This window comes from Camellia sinensis, chromosome 8 (assembly GCF_055761805.1).
Source record: "Camellia sinensis isolate YWXY chromosome 8, ASM5576180v1, whole genome shotgun sequence".
Lineage (NCBI taxonomy): Eukaryota > Viridiplantae > Streptophyta > Magnoliopsida > Ericales > Theaceae > Camellia > Camellia sinensis.
Genome location: NC_138968.1, coordinates 115,973,103 through 115,993,342, shown reverse-complemented (window position 1 = coordinate 115,993,342; position 20,240 = coordinate 115,973,103). Strand labels below are relative to the sequence as shown.

The 20,240-nt window shown below is 37.4% G+C and overlaps 1 long non-coding RNA gene across 2 annotated transcripts; it reads left to right on the top strand.

Annotated features, from left to right (window-relative positions):
• On the top strand, positions 1-15,523 carry LOC114323403 (uncharacterized). Of its 2 annotated transcripts, none has more exons than XR_014338034.1 (8): positions 1-366; positions 1,074-1,118; positions 2,691-4,223; positions 4,319-4,366; positions 4,734-4,970; positions 5,064-5,146; positions 6,259-6,648; positions 15,354-15,523. It is a non-coding gene; the product is annotated as an uncharacterized LOC114323403 (long non-coding RNA). The 2 variants fall into 2 exon arrangements; XR_014338033.1 differs by having other exon boundaries at positions 5,056-5,146.
• Positions 15,524-20,240: the final 4,717 nt, after the last annotated feature.

The window sequence follows — 20,240 nt, the reverse complement described above, 5'->3', positions numbered from 1 at the left end:
TATTTATGATCAGCATAATTTTTAGAGTTATCTGGGAAGTTTAATTGAAATGTGATTTTGTGCGATTCGTAAGGGCGTGTTTGGCCCTTCCTATTTGTGGGAAGCTTTTATATATGCATATATGCCTTATGAGTTGTTGAACTCATCTATTTTGAATCAAACAAAAAAATAAAAATATCTAGAGAAAGGGGAAGGAGAACCGTGAGAGAGAGAGAGGGAGAGAGAGAAGAGGCAAAGCTTCTCCCTAAGGAATTCAACATCCATGGAAGCTTGAAGATGGTTGAAGAAGATAGAAGAGAGAGGAAAGATCAACCAAAAGCTTGGGAAAATTGAAGAGACTAAGGGATGAACAAAGGTTTGGGTAAGGTATGTGGCTCTAATTACTAACCTTGTATAGAATCCATCTACTACTTGAAATCATGGATTGATATAGAAGATGTGAGCTTTGAACCCATGAACCTTGATTTTCTAAGAATTCCTTGATTGAAGAAGTAAAATCATTAAATTTGTTTATTGTGAGATTATGGTGTTTGATGAAGAATAATAATGTGAAATTGGTCATGTATTAAAGGGTTTTGAGCTTTGATTTACATGTAATTAAGGTTTGATTTTTGAAAATGAAAAGTCCCACAATTTCAGCCATTTTCGGACTGCTGCTGTCCAGGGCCGCACGTGCGGCACTGTTCACCCGCACGTGCGGGGACAGCTCTGTCCAGCCAACTTTGAATAGGTATATCTTTTGCATCCGGACTCCGTTTTGAGTGATTCTTGAGCCTAAAATCAAGCCCCGGAAGTCTAGTTTCCAATGGCGCTAGTCTCACTCCAAAATTCTAAATACAGAAAAAGTTATACCCAAATTAGTGATGACTGTTCACGTTGTGTCAATTAGTTATGTACCATTTCTTCACCTAAACCATTTCCTATCGATTTCTCCCGTTTTCTAAGACATGGATTACAACATATTAAAGAATAATGAGCTTGGTACCACCATGACTAATTGATTGAACGATCAACGAGAATAAGTAAAGGATCGAGTATAATCTCATATTATGTGTTGTGCACTGTAATTGTAGGTCGAGACGAGGACATTGTACCATTACCACCGGGAACCGATCACTGTGAGTAGTAGTACTTCGATGTATCTTTAACTATTAATGAGTATTGTTATTGATGTTATGATCTTCGTCATAAGAATTATGTTGACATGTATGTTATGTATGCTACGTAAATATTGTGAAATTATAGAAACATCAAAGGTGTATGCTATATGAGGAACATTGTGAAATTATGGAAACATCAAAAAGGATTTGTGAAATATGCATCTCGAATTTGTGAAGTATGGATCACCAACTTGTGAAATATGAAACGATGTGGCTGAGGGCCATTTGTGAAGTATGAATTTCCGAATTGTGAATTGTGAAACTATGAAGCTAAGAGCCGGATTGTGAACCTATGAAACCCAAAAGCTAATTTATGTATATGTGAATTTATGAGGCCGAGGGCCGACTTGTGAATTTATGTGGCCAGGGGCCATTTGTGAACTATGAACCTATGTGGCCAGGGGCCATTTGTGAAATTATGAAGCTATGAGGCCAAGGGCCAAACTTGTGAACTTGTGAATCCAAAGGGCCGAAGGCCGATGTGATAAGTTGTGAATCTATGAAACCTAAAGGCTATCGTGAATGTGTGAACCCCTCAGGCCAAGGGCCGAACTGTGGAATTGTGAAACCGATAAAGTCATTTGTAATCTAATGAAAATGTGCTTACTTTGTCCTGTTAACTTTATGTTAATTATGTCAACTCGTGGGAATGATGTAACGGTTACCATTAGGACTATTAATTACAAGGCAAGGCAACTATGTTAACATATAAGAACGATTAAACAACGGTGTATACTATTGATTAATAGAGCACGTGAATTAAGTCATTTACCCAAAAGAATTTATGTTCATTCTTGAAGAATAGATTCAGAGTAAATATAAGAGTAGCTATGTGTATCCATATGAATTTGAAGTTATTTTACTATGTTGCTTATGAATTGGAAGTTATTCAGAATCTACGATATAAGTGCAAAGTTTAGCATTATTATGTGACTCTCATGAGAATGTGAATTAGTCTCTTATTGTTAAGCGTATGATAATGACATGATACAACAAGAAACGCTCTAGTTATAATATGTTCCGTTTGAATTAATGAATGATGTTCAAGTATGTTTCAGGCATGTTTCTAGTATGTTACAAGTTCAAGTATGCTCAGGTATGTTTCAAGTATATGTTACAAGTTTGAATATACTACAAGGTCAGATATGTTACAAGGGCCTTAGTGCCATATGTTTCAAGGGCCTTAGTGCCATATGTTACAAGGGCTTTATGCCATATGTTTCAAGGGCCTTAGTGCCATATGTTACAAGGGCTTTATGCCATATGTTTCAAGGGCCTCGTGCCACCATGTTTCAAGGGTTTATAGCCACCATGTTTATGTTGCAAGATTGAACTTAAAGCCGTTATGTACGTAGCACAGAATCAGACTAACTATGTGAACTCTACACGTAGCACAGAATCAGACTAACTATGTGAACTCTACATCCTTATATGTATTGCTATGTGTTATGTTTCAATTTAAGCATCGTTTTATTTATGTATTACTATTCACTGAGCTTGGCTCACTCTGTCTAACGTCTGTTTCTATAGGTAACCAACCAAGTGGTCAGTCCTAGTCATGACACCCGTTTTCTTTTGTCAACCTTCGTGGGTTCAGGCGCTGCACGAAGCCATTTATTTTTGTAAAGTCTATTGAAATGTTGGCTTAATTTTGATTACCTATTTAAAGTTAAAGAGGTAGAACTTCAATGATTTTTATATAAGCCCAATGATGGGGCTGGGTCTGTACATATGGTTGTTTATCACCGATGCCACAACATATGGTTTGGAGCTTTATCTATTTTCCATGATAAATATGATGTATAAGAGGTCCTGGCATGTAGATGTAGCTCAATGGAATTTATATGTATTGTTATTTTCCTACTTTATGCTTCCAATGAGGCCCATATGTTATTTATTACAGGTTAAGTGTTCGTTTTCAAATGGGTCATGCCCAAACTTTTAGGGGCGGGTTTGGGGCGTGACATGTATTGTAGAAAAACTTACTAGAGTTAGGATGAAACTTGAATGACGAACTGATATGGCCTGAGATGAAGATGCGACGTGACGAAGATGGACTGAGATGACAATGAGCAGTGAAAACGAAGCTCTAACGAAGGTCAGAGAAATTTGTGAGGAAGGAATATGAATGATTTTTACAGAACATAACGAAGCTCTAATGTCGATGGTGAAGATGATGTTGAAACCCTAATTCTGCTGTTCTCTTGTTCGTGAAGATGCTGGATGCTTGGAATGGAACTCAGACGTCGGAATGAGTTTCGTTTCTATGTTGATTTTGGCAAGGGTATTTTGGTCCACAAAATAATTAAAAACGCGTGCCAAGTTGTTCAGGGACCTAATGCATCACTATTTTTTGGGTGTCCTTTATTCTCTAAATTATTATTATTAAGGACCTTAAAAAAAATTTCCCGACCTTGAAATTTTTTTACTTTTTACTTCAGAAAATCTTCTTTTATTTTTTGAAGTGAATATATTATTCCCTCCCCCAAATCTTTTTACTTTTTAATTCGGGAAATCTTCTTTTTATTTTTTTAAGTGTATATATTATATTTCCCCAAAATTTTTTTTTTTGGAGTTACATTAAGGCCTCGTTTGGGAATAAGCTAATTTAGTAACTTTTTGGCTATTTGGCTAAAATATGAGCTAAAAAAAACTAGTATGTTTGGGATGATTTTTTGGCTTTTTACGAAAAGATGTGCAAAAAGTAGAGAGAAAAGAGAATCTTTGAATTTTTGGTATGAATTGTTGGCTTTTTGGCTAATTTAATAACTTTTTGATTTTTTGACTAAAATGGAGGTTCCCAAACGAGGCCTAAGAATCCTATGCAAACTTGATGGAACACACACGGGAGATTTTTTCTCTTTTTCCCTCTGCCCTGCCCCTCCCTTTTTCCATCTCACGTTTTGTAGCCCTAGACAACAGTCTCTCTATCTCTCTCTCTATCTCTCACTTGAATGGAGGCGAGCGACGAGCGGCGATTGGCGACAGTGGTGGCGAGCGACGATCGACGATCGACTATTGGCGATAGTGGCAGCGCGCAGCGATCGAAGCATCGATTCGAAGGTAATCTTCTCTTCTTCTCTTTGATGGATCTTCTCTTCTTAACCTTTGTTTTGTGAGTGTGTTCTGTGTTTTTTTTTTTATTTTGATTTTTCCAGTAACTAGGGCTTCTGATCGGTAGCGAGAGGCGGCAATGGCGATCGAAGGTATTGTTCTCTTCTTTTATCTTCTCTGCTCTGCTCTGTTTTTCTTTTCCCTTCTCAAGAATCGTTATTTGATATTTTTTCAGTTCATGTTGTTGTGTTCATCAAAATGATTTTTAGTTAGTATCTATTGAAAGGGGTTGCCGTCAGTGATTGTGCATTGTTGATTTTCCCCATTTTTTTCAGTTCACTGTCATCTACTCAAAACACTTCACCTTCACTGATTAAGCATTTTAATATGACAATATTTTAAAGAATCATTATTTCAAACCAAACATGCTAGAAATGTGTGGGCGTGAATGTATATATTTGATCAAACCAATGAACACCGAATTTTCCCTATTACACTGCTAATCATGCTTTCACACAGGTATCCAGTGCTGGAAACAGTTAAGAAATATCTGTAGCCCAGACTGTGCAAGCTGGATGAGCGAACACTGTAATTGCGGAACTCCCTAAAACCATTCATCTCTATGGATGGCATTTCACTTCCCTTTAAAAATTGAAGTTAACAGAATTATCATTATATTGTTCTGTACATTTAACTTATTTCCATATCATGAACTACTGGTCTGAGCTACATTACCAGTTGATTACATTTGGAAAGGTACGTTATCATAATCCTGCCCTTGCTAAATGTAGTTGACTAACCATAAGACAAGCACTTTTCCATGACAAATCATTCTTTACAGTTTTACAGGTTTTCTGCACCAGGAGCAAACCAAATAGCAATGCATGATTAATGAGAGGAGAGTGTAGACACTTTGCAAGCGCATTCGCAAGGTATGCATTGAAAGCTTTGATTGATTACAACTTTTAGGTGACAACCAAAAGCTTTATCGTCACCTCCATAGTGTTCAAGACCCAAGAACAGGCAATTAGAAAGTTGTACACATTTCATAAATAACAATATGCAAATATCACAGACACACAACAATATAATACAAGCAATACATTAGTCATCAGAAGGAGATGACGGTAGTCAGAGTCAAAAAATACTGCAACTATTAGTGTAATTTCATAGTAACATTGACAAGCACTAGAGGCGGTGGCTTTAAATCCTATTAGCATAAACTGATGAGATCTGAATGACAAATAAGGCCTAGCACACATTACAAGCTTCACGTCCATAAAACATACAAAACAAGTATTATCCTATGCTAAAATTACCTGTTAAAAGAAACCTCATTGAACTGGTTTCAGATGAGGTCGCAATTTGTAGCACTTTGTTAAGTTGGTGCCCAGAAAAAAAGGAAAACAATCATAATATTGTTAAGTTTTGAACACACGACACAAGTATTTGAACCATTCCTAATTTAATCTTTTAGCTCCTATCAAGAACAAATCATGAATCATATTTGCTAGTACCAACCCACCATTTCTCAGACAGGCATTCAAGTAACAAGAAATATTAAAATCTTCAGGAGGAAATACATCATTTCATAGTGTCTAAGATGCATCAAAGATAGATGACATTTGAGGCATTTCTGATTGCAACTTCCAGAGTACTAATGAAAATACATAAATCACACATAACAAGGTCTAAAAGGTGATCATTGGTCCTGATAATAACATTGCAGTTCCAAAAAGATATTAAAAAATAGACTTGTAAGTAGAACATGGGTTGAAAATTTGTTGTTTAGTTTTTGTATCTGGTAAAAATGAAAGGAAACAATATTTACTATACTAGATCGGGAAAAATACAAACATGCTAATTGTTTGATATGTAGCCATCGGAGAAAAGCGAATCCGTTCTCTAAAAAACTTCGTAGCTCACGTCCATTTCCAACAATTGAATACACATGCACACACTTTGCTTGCACAGGGATTAGATATGCATACAAATATATACACAAATGTGACACTGATACTAAACTCATTTTTTGCTGTGCAAGGCTTGCCCTTCCAGTTCCAAAGAGAAAAGTATAGTGAGTTCAACGATTCCCATTGCCACTGACAAAAGCCCCTTCTATGGCAATCAAGCTCATGCCACTACCTCCAGCTGATAACAGTGAACCTAAAGATATGCAATTAGTTGTGGACAAGTATGAACCTATCGTTGAGGAACCAACAACACCGAAACCAGAAACCACTGAAGTAATGAAAAGTGACATTGAGGACGCATTCTATGAGGATCCTGATGACAAGCTCAACATTGAACAGTTCACACAGAATCTTCAGAGCTATATGCAAGAGAACATGGAACTGCATGTAGGAGATATGTTTGCGTCCATCACTACACCCAAACTAAAGAATGTGAGTCAACTACGGACAGAGCATCAAGTGTAAGTTGGAATCTTCGAGTTAGATATTCACTGTGACACACATATGAGTATATAAGAACTGGATCAAGTTAAATTTTATTTTCCTATTAGACCAGGAAAATCTGTAATCAGCCGTCAATTCAATTTGACTGAAGTTACTGTCCCAAAGATATTAGTTAGATACTCTTCCATAAATTAAACTATAGCGATCCCAGTATTCCCTGTTGTTGTATAACTATAATCTGGACTCAGTTTCGTAGATTCGTTGTTGTCTTATCCTCATTTCTATCCCTTACTCTTTGTTTTAGAGTTTTGGGTTGTGTTGGGCAAGTTGGGACTAGTTGGTTGTGTTTTAAAGCTTTGAAATTTTGCCCAGGTTTTGGTCTCTCCGCTCGAGCGGCGGTTTTGTGCTCGAGCGAGCTTTTGTTGCTGCCTTTACGCTCGAGCGGCAGTTTGGACGCTCGAGCGTGAATTTCCTTCTCTCAGCATTTTGGTCGTCTGCAGAAAATTCTGGGAGAGTGCACCCGGCGCTCGAGCGGATCGTTGGACGCTCGAGCGTGAACTTGTGTCTGTACGCTCGAGCGGGGTGTTGTACGCTCGAGCGGACCTGTTTTTTATATCAGTTCGTGAAACCATCTTTTTGATCACTTTTTGATTTCCTTTCTCTCTCTTACTTTTTCAAAACCTCCATTGGAGAGCACCTCACTCTAAAACCGAACTTCTCTCTTAGGATTGATCTACCTAGAGTGTTTTCCTCACCTTGGGCCTTTGTAAGAAGTGTGTTGATCGTCGAGGGCTTTGTTGAGATCTGAGAAATTTGGGATTTGGAGCACTTCTGAGTTTTACTCATCTTCTCCCTTGGAGCTCTGAATTTGAGGTAGGGATATCCTACTCCTCTCTATGGATTTTGTCTTTAAATTTTGGTAATTTGAGATGTTGGGGTTGGTTTGGTAATTTTGTGAAAGTTTGGGCCATTTGTGTTATTTTACAAAAGTTGGGGTTTTATTTGTAATAAACCTAGATGCATGTTTGGTATAGAGAAATGGAATAAATGTTGAATCATTGATGAAAATGGGACCTAAGGATTTTGTCTTTAATTAATTGAGATAATTAATTGTGGGAAATGAGGAAATGAAATGGAATTGCTGAGATTGGGAGTGCATGGGGTTAAAGGGTGTAGTTGAATTATTTATCACTCACCGAATTGAAATGTCGATTGAATATCCATTGTGCATTTATTTTCTGCTTAGAAATAATTGCTTTGGGCTACCGGTGGAGGGTAGTGTTGATTGTTGTAGACAATGCTTGATGATTAGGCAAACTAAAACTAATCAATTGGATGTGTCATAGAGCATGTCGGTTGATAGAATACATTAATTTTATGTATTGATTGATTGCATATGTGATTCTGTGTTTATATGCATTACTTGTGTATGGGAGGAGATAGGGGATGTACTCCACGGTTTAGGGGAAGATGGGGGATGTACCTCTAAACCGGTTAATGGTTTAGGGGAAGATGGGGGATGTACCTCTAAACCGGTTGTTGGAATGTTGATATAGCTCATATGCTTATCGGTTGAAGTGTTGATACAGCTCATATGCTTATCTATCGGAATGTTGATATAGCTCATATGCTTATCTATTGAAAGGTTTGTTTGATTTGATATAGCACTAAAATGTATATCATCATTGTTTGCGAAGTATGGGAGTAGTTTATGTGTTATTGATACAACAAAATAATGTGTATCCACCTTGGATTTCGAAAGTGTTCTAGTGATGAACTATAATCTCATCAAATGTTCTGGCTAGAGTACTGAGCCTTGTTTTCAAACTCAAAGTTGAACAAAAACGAAAAGTGAATTGTAACATAGACTTGGCTGTCATGGAAACGTAGGGAGATGTAAATGGAAGTGTCAGTGTTGACCGTCTATCAGTTGCTAATCTTTTAGTCATTGTTCATGGTTGGTTTAGTGTATTTCTACTGGGCTGTGGCTCACCCTATATGGGAATATCATTTTCAGGTTCAGGTAGCATGCCACCTCCAAGGACGTAGCTTGGGAGGCCAGAGGCGGACTTTTGTTGTTTTACTTGATGTATTACATGTAAATTCAAGCCAAGGGCTTAACATGTTTGAGTTAGTACTCTTTTGTTGTAACCAAGTGTTAACTTGGAAAGCTGTAAGCCCATAGGGCATTTGCTTTTGTTGTTAACATGTAATACTTTTTGTAATGAAACTCTGTTAAATGAAAGAATGTGGAGCTTTTGAATATCAATGCATGTCTTATTTAATGGGTTTAAAGCTATTATTTTGAGGGCGTTACAACTTGGTATCAGAGCGTACCGGGTTCGAATACTTTGGGTACGTGGGAAGTGATTAGTATCACAATGGGTTTCTCTCGCTTGTTAGAGACTTAGACGTAATGTTATGTACTTTTGTGATAACATGTTTATGTGACTATTTGGGTATGGAATGTAGTTTCTTGGATGTTGATTGGATCCTTGGGTTTCTGGGAGTCCTGTTGGAAAGGCACTTGATCAATGCTGTTTCTGATCGGAACTCTAGTAACGCCTCGGGACTATCATTATCTGGAAATGAAATTCGTAAGTGCTTACATGTTTATGTGCTTATGTGGAGTGAATTACAGTTATCCATGTGTTAGGATGTAAGTGTTTAGCTTCGGCACATGTATGAGTGTGCTAACGTGTCTCCGTTACTTTTACTAGGATGCCTAGGCGAGGAAGTTGCGATTTCCCTCCTTCCGCTCAGGAAGAGCTGCGGAAACAATTTGTGGAATTACGCCAAGGTACTACACCTTTGGTGCGGTTCGAAAGATGGTTTGCTAATCTGTCGAGGTTTGCTCCAGAATTGGTGGAGACGGAGTACTTACGTTGTTTCGAGTTTGAGAGTAAGCTGCGTGACGACATCCGTGTAAGGATAGCGGGGTCTTGGCATAAAAGATATAGGGCGCTTGTTGAGGCGGCCGCCCATGTAGAGGCTGCAGTGCTAGCAATGGGGCAGAGTGGGGGGGGAGCCATCTCGGCGACTCCTGTGACTCAGGGTGTTAGTAGGCCTTTTAAGAGGCAGAGGGTTTTAAACTCGCAACAGGAAGGACGGGCTAGAACTGCCCTTCCAGTGTCAGATTTGGGTTCGGGGGAAAATAAGCAGAGGGGCATCATTTGTTTCAGATGTGGTCTGCTGGGCCACAGGGTTTCGGTTTGCCCACAGAAGAAAGGGGTGGGGTTAGCAGTTCAACCAGTAGTTGTACCACCAGGATCATCCAACCAGTCGGGTTTTGGACCGATTAAATGCTCAGTGGGGAGGCAGTTGTTGGGGTCTTCATCAGTCCAGATTCTGAACCAATCTCGTGCTCAGGCACCGCCTACCTGTTGGGTGTGTAATCAGCCGGGTCATATTCGACGTTTTTGTACTCAGTCGGGAGCTTCTTTAGGGGTTTTGCAACCTAGCCAGGCTCAGTTTCTTTCGACTGGGCAGGAACAGTATCGTTTTGGGGGACAAGCAGGCCAGATTGCGAGGGCCTCAGTAGAGTCGAGTTCCCAAGCCCCAGCTAGGGAAGTTTGTAGTTGTTCCAGGTGTGGGCAGAGGGGGCATACCAGTGGTTCTTGTCCGTGACTTGTAAGCTCGTAGGTTGCCTTATGTTCGGGGATGACCAACAAGGGACGGTAGTAGTAGTAATACTGATGGGATGGTTTTGTTTTGACTAATCCGTTTTGTAATCAGTGGATTATTGTTTTGTGATCATTGGGTTCCGTTGTGTAACCAATGTGTTTTGGGAAGGTTGAAACATCTAAACTGTTTGTTTATCTATATATATACATATATGCTTTGTTTGTTAATTTCCCTAGAGTGGGTGAATTGGAGCATGTCGTAGCTCTAAAATTTTATTAATGTATAAAGTTGCTATAAAAAAAAAAATTTATGCTTGTGACTTGATTTGGGGAGGATGAGGGCTAGAGAGCCATGTTTTCAAAATTTGGAAGAACCACTGAGGGGTACGTGTCCTAGCCAAGGTAATATTGGAGCGAGAACTGTTTTACTTGCCGAGTGTGTGGAATTACATGGGTACGACCCATTTAAAGTTTTGTGCGTGGTATAGCTTTTGATCTACTGTCGAGTGAACTTGAGAGGACGTGAAGTGTACGATTAATACTAGATGTAACACGTATTTAATATGGTGTCCTACGGGGGCATGGCACATAATTTTGTCAAGGTTGGACTCGTACCTTCGTGGTAAGTAACGTTGTCAAGATTGCAGGTGTACTGATTGGCCGTTTCAAGTGAAGGGATGTCAGTCCCTATATAAGGTTGTGATTGTTGTATCGGGAGCGATGTGTTGTGAGTAGCTGGTACTATACCTCGGGCTGTAGTATAATGGATGTCTCCCTAAGTTTTCAAATTTCTTTATTTGGATTGAATGTGATAAGTTCGTACCTTAGCACTGGTCAAGTCAGAGGATATTATCAGAAGCGTTAATTGGGTATATAGCCCATGGTTAGAGTGTGACCCGTAGGTGGAGTCACAGTGGTATGGTGTTTGCGAATGAAGATGTGGGTTAATGACGAGGGAGGTGAGGACTTTTACCCCTCTGGAAAGTTAGAAGAGTGAATCTTTGGAAGCCCTATCGGCGACTTGTGACGGTGTCGGGGTTTGGTTCATGATGGTTGCCTAGCGGTAGTGTGGACTAGTGGTTTAGCACGGAGGCCGGGCCTCTTGATGGTACTCTCGAGATGAGTGACAAGTAAGATATAGAGTAACGAGTGGACCCTATGAGTTATTGGAGGATTCGGTGTAGGAGTAAGAGGGCTTGCAAAATAAGGAGGTTTTGCCTAGTACGGTTGAATGTGTTAGATGGGATGGTTTCGAGAGTTGCGCGGTGTTGGCAAGACTATATGAGAATGTTCGAGGGAACGTGAGATTTGTATCTCGAGTTAGTGGGAATGGTACCTGTATGCTGGTTCGTGTGTTGGGCCTTGCTAGATAGTGAGTCCGTGGTGACCCCTTTGGTTGTATAGGGGTAGTGTTCATATTGTGATTGGTTATCCATTGTTGGGTGTGGGTTATGAGTGGATGCTGCCAGCATTCTTTGAATTAAGAGCAATTCGTGTTCTAAAGTAATGAGTATAGCGTGGGTCAAAGTAGTCCTTCGTATTCGGGATGTTGTGATTGAGGTTGACCATGTCGGTCTTCGGTCAAGGAAGTGAGCAGGCTTGCTAGATAACCATGGCGGGGGATGGTGATTCCCTTAGACGCGATGTTGAGGCGGTTAAATTTTAGGAAATCCGATGAGATTCCAAAATTTGTGGTTCGTGTAGAGAACTCTGTGGTTGGGGTTAGTGGTCTGAGTAGCACATCAGTGTGTGGATTACTGAGTGTAGAGTTTATTGAGTTGACTAGTCAGCTTGTCAGTATCGGGTGTTGGGGTGGCATTGGTCACCTTGAGTTTAGTCTCGTTCGTTGTAGACTCCGTATGTTGATTAAGGAAAACTGAAATTAATCGAACATGTTTTGTCGTTGAGTCTGACGGTTGGAATAATACATCTAATATATGTATTGATTGATCATTGTGAATGATTGGCTTTTTATACATTATGAATGTATGGTGTCTAGTTTGATGTTGATACAGCACTATAATGTGTATCATTTGTGTGTTTCTGAGCCGTGTTTATGATTATAAAGTGGTTAAGTAAAGGGAGGTGGGATAAAATTGCAAAACCATGAATTTCTTATACCTTATGTGTTGATAGTACGGTTGTTATTTCTATTAATTATCATTATAGAAATGTTGTGTTTCGTGTTGGTTGTGTCATCACTACGTGAGTGATGGTTGTTGATAGTGTTAATTTGGAAAGAAATGGAAAACAAAATTTTCCTAGTGTTTGGGGTCATCTAAATGCATTGTTGAAAAGTTGATTTAATTCAAGGATTTTCTTTTTAAGAATTCTAGATTACTCTTTTGGGCAAACAAACTGTGGATAACTCTGCGTTTTGGGTAACAGCGTATTTGTGAAAAATGTTTACAAAGCTTTTGAGTTTAATGCAAGATTTATCCTGGAACGTTAACGTTGAAAATTTAAACATCTTTGAGAAATGCCTCTTGAACAAGAAAATGTTTTCTTATTATCTACTTTAAGATTTGCTTTAGTCGTGTTGTTGAGTAGTGACTAGTCGGTTTTTGGTGAATTGTTTCGGGGGAGGTTTGGTTTGTTGAGACTTGCGCACCTAAGGTGGTGTTATTTAGAATGTGTTCCCTTGGTTGGTCTTTTCCTTGGTAGAGTGAGTCGGAGGCTTGTTTTGAAAGTAATTTCTTTCCTTGGGGTTCGGTTGTTGAATGCTCTATGATCATTTGGCCTTGTGTTTTGATGTATCTTTAATTTCGAGGACGAAATTCTTTAAGGGGGGGAGGTTATAGCGATCCCGGTATTCCCTGTTGTTGTATAACTATAATCTGGACTCAGTTTCGTAGATTCGTTGTTGTCTTATCCTCATTTCTATCCCTTACTCTTTGTTTTAGAGTTTTGGGTTGTGTTGGGCAAGTTGGGAACTAGTTGGTTGTGTTTTAAAGCTTTGAAATTTTGCCCAGGTTTTGGTCTCTCCGCTCGAGCGGCGGTTTTGTGCTCGAGTGAGCTTTTGTTGCTGCCTTTACGCTCGAGCGGCAGTTTGGACGCTCGAGCGTGAATTTCCTTCTCTCAGCATTTTGGTCGTCTGCAGAAAATTCTGGGAGAGTGCACCCGGCGCTCGAGCGGATCGTTGGACGCTCGAGCGTGAACTTGTGTCTGTACGCTCGAGCGGGGTGTTGTACGCTCGAGCGGACCTGTTTTTTATATCAGTTCGTGAAACCACCTTTTTGATCACTTTTTGATTTCCTTTCTCTCTCTTACTTTTTCAAAACCTCCATTGGAGAGCACCTCACTCTAAAACCGAACTTCTCTCTTAGGATTGATCTACCTAGAGTGTTTTCCTCACCTTGGGCCTTTGTAAGAAGTGTGTTGATCGTCGAGGGCTTTGTTGAGATCTGAGAAATTTGGGATTTGGAGCACTTCTGAGTTTTACTCATCTTCTCCCTTGGAGCTCTGAATTTGAGGTAGGGATATTCTATAATCCTCTCTATGGATTTTGTCTTTAAATTTTGGTAATTTGAGATGTTGGGGTTGGTTTGGTAATTTTGTGAAAGTTTGGGCCATTTGTGTTATTTTACAAAAGTTGGGGTTTTATTTGTAATAAACCTAGATGCATGTTTGGTATAGAGAAATGGAATAAATGTTGAATCATTGATGAAAATGGGACCTAAGGATTTTGTCTTTAATTAATTGAGATAATTAATTGTGGGAAATGAGGAAATGAAATGGAATTGCTGAGATTGGGAGTGCATGGGGTTAAAGGGTGTAGTTGAATTATTTATCACTCACCGAATTGAAATGTCGATTGAATATCCATTGTGCATTTATTTTCTGCTTAGAAATAATTGCTTTGGGCTACCGGTGGAGGGTAGTGTTGATTGTTGTAGACAATGCTTGATGATTAGGCAAACTAAAACTAATCAATTGGATGTGTCATAGAGCATGTCGGTTGATAGAATACATTAATTTTATGTATTGATTGATTGCATATGTGATTCTGTGTTTATATGCATTACTTGTGTATGGGAGGAGATAGGGGATGTACTCCACGGTTTAGGGGAAGATGGGGGATGTACCTCTAAACCGGTTAATGGTTTAGGGGAAGATGGGGAATGTACCTCTAAACCGGTTGTTGGAATGTTGATATAGCTCATATGCTTATCGGTTGAAGTGTTGATACAGCTCATATGCTTATCTATCGGAATGTTGATATAGCTCATATGCTTATCTATTGAAAGGTTTGTTTGATTTGATATAGCACTAAAATGTATATCATCATTGTTTGCGAAGTATGAGAGTAGTTTATGTGTTATTGATACAACAAAATAATGTGTATCCACCTTGGATTTCGAAAGTGTTCTAGTGATGAACTATAATCTCATCAAATGTTCTGGCTAGAGTACTGAGCCTTGTTTTCAAACTCAAAGTTGAACAAAAACGAAAAGTGAATTGTAACATAGACTTGGCTGTCATGGAAACGTAGGGAGATGTAAATGGAAGTGTCAGTGTTGACCGTCTATCAGTTGCTAATCTTTTAGTCATTGTTCATGGTTGGTTTAGTGTATTTCTACTGGGCTGTGGCTCACCCTATATGGGAATATCATTTTCAGGTTCAGGTAGCATGCCACCTCCAAGGACGTAGCTTGGGAGGCCAGAGGCGGACTTTTGTTGTTTTACTTGATGTATTACATGTAAATTCAAGCCAAGGGCTTAACATGTTTGAGTTAGTACTCTTTTGTTGTAACCAAGTGTTAACTTGGAAAGCTGTAAGCCCATAGGGCATTTGCTTTTGTTGTTAACATGTAATACTTTTTGTAATGAAACTCTGTTAAATGAAAGAATGTGGAGCTTTTGAATATCAATGCATGTCTTATTTAATGGGTTTAAAGCTATTATTTTGAGGGCGTTACATAAACCCCTAACCAGAAAAATGAAAACTTAGTTTGCTACCTTACCAAGCCAGTGGATCAAGTTAGATTTTATTTTATGAGTATTGACAAGCAAACCATTTAGACATTAATAAATGTTAAATAACACTACTTGCTAAGATACTTTTTGCTGCACAACTAACTCCTTCCATCCTATTGCAGGTACAAATTTCCAGATTCACACCCTCTCCTAAAAGGGGTTAGTTACCTCCACTTTTGTTTTGTAAGCATTTGTAAACAATTAGAAAAGAATGTAAGGACATACGTATCTGCACACATAAACTTCATTTAGAGTATATAAGTAGCCCGGGGTATGGCCAAATGGTAGACCAACACCACAGAAATAAAATTTACTGCACCATACCTTGGGACAGGTGTAAGGACAAGGACAAGAGGATCATTTGGAGGAGGGAGTTGCATTCCTATTTTTTGACAATTATAAAAATTTGTGTAGCTAGTCTATTAGGCAATAATAGATATAAATCAAAATGAAAAGCTTCATATAAATATATATAATAAAAAATGGTAAACCTCATCATGAGTCAGATAACTATTCGTTCATAACTGGATACATGGCAAACAAATACAACTGTCCAACGCCTCTCTCATTCCCAATGTCACGCCCAATTCTTAAATATCCATTGTACTCCCATTTTGTATCCTATGAATTCGAATTACGAAAAACTTTCTAAATTTTTTTCGCCGTAACCAATTATGACAACTACATGGCGAACAATTACTTTATTAGATTGTTCTTTTTTATATAATACATGATTATTAGACCGGAAGAATTTCGTACCAACCATCTTGGTTCCTAATACCGGTTGAGTCGTCATTGTCAACATAAGATATTCCTCATTACATTGAGGTATTTTGTTAACCCATCAATGGTTTTATTTTTTTATCTTGTTATTACTATTTCTTAACATTGCATCATATATCATTGCGAACTCATAACAGTATTCAAGCAAACCTTCCCTTTCATTAGCTTTTGCATTTGGATGACAATTTATTAAGTCTTACCCAATTTACCATAGATTGTACTCCTACAACAATCTTACCTATAGTTTCAATGGTGATTGTCGTACTGAAAACGTAGCGAATGTGACTACCATTATGATTTTTTTACATCTGTCATCTATGGAAACCAACTATGGTTTGCAGAAATAACCCACTTATTATCATCAAATTTTAAATGTATGAAATTTTGTATAAAAAAATAAAATAATAATTAAGTAAAAAAATAAATAAAATATAAGTCTTACGTATTAAAAACAAAAGCAACAGAAAAAAAATGTGCACTCGTTGATTCAATCTATTGACCAGCTACAAATTTATTGCTAAATTTATAAATTGTAGGTAACAAACTTATTAGCCTTCTATTATCATTTTCATTGAATTTCTTGTCACACTCAACACATTATTTCAGAAATAGTAGTGTTTCACACTGTTGACATGTTTGAAACAAACAAAAAGAAATTATTGGTGAAAGAGAGCACACTATTCTAGTTTCAAATGTTGAGATGAAAGGAAAAACAAAATAAAAATCAAAATTTAACCCATTTGCCAACAAGGAAAAAATAAAAATAAAAATAAAAAATTAAGAACAACTTTCTCTACATCAACAAAACCCTTGCTACTGACATTGATTGGGGAAAGGGAGGGAAGTTGCAAAAACGAATCTTTTTGGATATAAAGGAATAGGGTCTTAGCTCATTCAAAGATTTGTTTTTGTCGTTTCGCTCCTTTTCTCCAATCGACGTTTGTAGCGAGAGTTTTGGTGATGTAGGGAGGATTTTGTCCTTAATTTTTTTTGTCGGCAGATGGGTTAGGTTTTGGTTTTTGTTCTGCTTCTCCTCTATTCACCTCAACATTTAGAACTGGAACAGTGCTCTCTTTCATAAGTTATTTCTTCTTGTTTGTTCAAAACATCTCAACAGTGTGGAATATTATTATTTGTGAAGTAATGCAAAAGGGATTTGTTGAGTGTGATGTGAAGTTCAATCAAAATGATAATAGAAGGCCATGAAGCTTGTTACTTGCATTTTATAAATTTAGCATGGATTTGTAGCTAGTCAAAGTATTGAATTAGCGGGTGGTGTAAGGTTTTTTCTGTTGATTTTGTTTTTAATAGATACGACTTATAGTTTATTTATTTTGTTACTTAATTATTAATATTTTTTATACACAATTCCGTACATCTAAAAGTTGACGATGGTAAGTAGATTATTTTGCAAACCATAGTTGGTTTTCATGGATGTTTGAAGTAAAAAATCAAAATGGTAGTCATATTTGTCATGCTTTAAGTACGGCAACCCTTGAAACTATAGGTAGGATTGTTGCAAAAATTGAATCTGTGGTAAATTGGCAAGGCTTGATAAATTGTAATCCAAACGCAAAAGTGAATGGAAGGGGAGGTTTTTTTTACTATTGTTATGAGTTCACAATGATATATGATGTAATATTGAGAAATGGTAATAATACGATACTATTGATGGGTTCATCAAAATAACCCAATATAATGTGGAATATCTTAGGTTGGCAGTGATGACTTAACTGGCATTAGCAACCATGGTGATTCGCTTGAAATTCTTCCGGTCTAATAGAGATGTATTAGATGATGGAGAAGATCCTAGCGAATAAAATTTTTTCCATGTAGTTGTCATAATTGGTTACGGTGAAAATTTTAATTTTTTTTTCGTAATTCAAAATTTGTGGGTTACGAAATGGGGGTACAACGGATATTTAAAAATCGCGCGTGACATTAGAGAGGAGTTTGACAGTTGTATTTGTTCGCCTTGTATCCAATTATGAATGAATGAGTTGTTTGATTTTGATACACTCATGATGATGTTTACCATTTATTATTATATATATTTATGTATAACTTTTCATATTGATTTATATCTATGGTTGCCTAATAGATTAGTTACACAAATTTTTATAATCGTGAGAGGATCCTAATGCAACTCCCTCTTCCAAATAATCGTCTTGTCCTTACCCCTGCCCTCGTTATTCCATGGTATGGTGCGTTAAGTTTTATTTGTGTGGCGTTGGTCTACCATTTGGCTATTCTTCATGTTACTTGTATATTCTAAATGAAGATCTTGTAGGATTGAGAAACACATTTTTTGTGGGCACCCAATGGAAAAAAAACTAAAGTAGTTTAATACTGGGAAGGTGGCATCCCTTACAAATGCTCAGATTGAGAGTAAAGATGTTCTTATTCCTCATTAACTGAAATCAAGCTTGAGTGATGCTAATAAATGCTTCCACGGTGAACTCTTTCATAATGATGGTCCAACTGTTGGTGATTTGGTATGATGTCATGATCTCAAAAGGGCTCTTATCCATAGAACTGTTGATTGAATTGTTAAAAGCAAATTCTACACAAATAGTAGAAAATTCCAGTTGTCTAACTTACCACCCACGAGACATTGAAATAAAATCACCCAAGCTACAGTTTAATAACCTCAGTTTCACCATCAGTTTTTGGGTGAAAGGTGGAGAAAAAATAAATGCAAACGTAAAGCACAAAAGCAAATTGTAATAGAAAATTAAACTATCAATTTGTATTCAATATGAGGGGTGTAATTAGTAAACCATCATCCCAATATTTATAGTCCTAACAAAAAGAAATAACAAAGGAAAGAAATCCCGAATAAATAAAATACTCAAAATTGATTCCCTAAATTAAATGTCCCAAAATAAGTCAAGCTTAAAGACATTAGTCCTGATTCATCTTGGCCTGCTTCATGTAAGGGCAATGAATCTCTGGCTTCCGTCTGTGTTCCCCATCACAATGGTTTTTCTTCTCCTTTGTTTCTAGTATAAGTTAAAATGGCGTGAAGAGTGGTATGCTATTTGGACTTTACTCTTTCCTTTAGTATGGAAATCATAAACAATATCCTAACTATGAATCACTATCTAGAAATTGCACATTGTAACGCCCTCAAATTAACCCATTATATATATATCATTGACATGCAATATTTAAAGAAAACAATTCATTAATTCATTCATCAGAGTATTACTAAATAAAAGCGTTACATGTAACATCAAATTAAATGCCCTGCGGGCTAACATCTTTCCAAGCCAACACTTGGACACAGAATATGAGTTCTAACTCAAATACGAACAAAGCCCTAGGCTTGAATGTTTACATGTAATATCAAATAAATAAATAACAACTAAACTAAATAGAGTCTTCAACTCCAATTCCTTCCAAGCTAAGTCCTTGGAGGTAGCTTATCACCTGAACCTGAAAATGATGTTCCCATAAAGGGTGAGCCACAGCCCAGTAGAAAAATACTAAACCAAATATAAGCATTGGATAAAGCTATAGCATTCAATAGATGGTTAACCAAGATAATCAATTATAACTTGATACTGTCTCATGACACTAATGTCTATGACATGTTTCAATTCCCATTATTATCAACATGGCTCAAAACCTGGCCAAACTTACAACAGTGAACTATATATCACATTCACATTACTTCCAATATCAACAACACAGATGAGACTCAGGCTCATATCAAAACACTTCGTACTTCTCATTTGATACACATTTTAGTGCTGTATCAATAACATGTAAAAACACTTCAATATAATATGCACACATAATAGTGATGCTAATGGAGTCCATCCTCTATCTCCTCCCAAACAAAAATCCGGTTTAGAGGTCCATCCCCTATCTTCCCCTAAACCGTGGAGTACATCCCCTATCTCCTCCCAAACAATATGCATATGCAATGCTCAATCAATACATGTATTTTCTGTATTAATTCAATAGTCTAAATTTATGACTTAAACAAATTGATTAGTTTCAATTTTCCCTAATCCACATGCAATGTCTACAACAAATATGACTATCCTCCACCGATAGCCCAAAACAGTTATTTCTAGACTGGAAATAAATATATCAACAATTCAATAGGCGAGTGATTTTAATTATCCAACTACACCATTTAATCAATGAATTCCTCAATTTCATGCATTTAACCAATTTCCCCAATTTCCTTAAATTAATTATACAAATTAATTTAT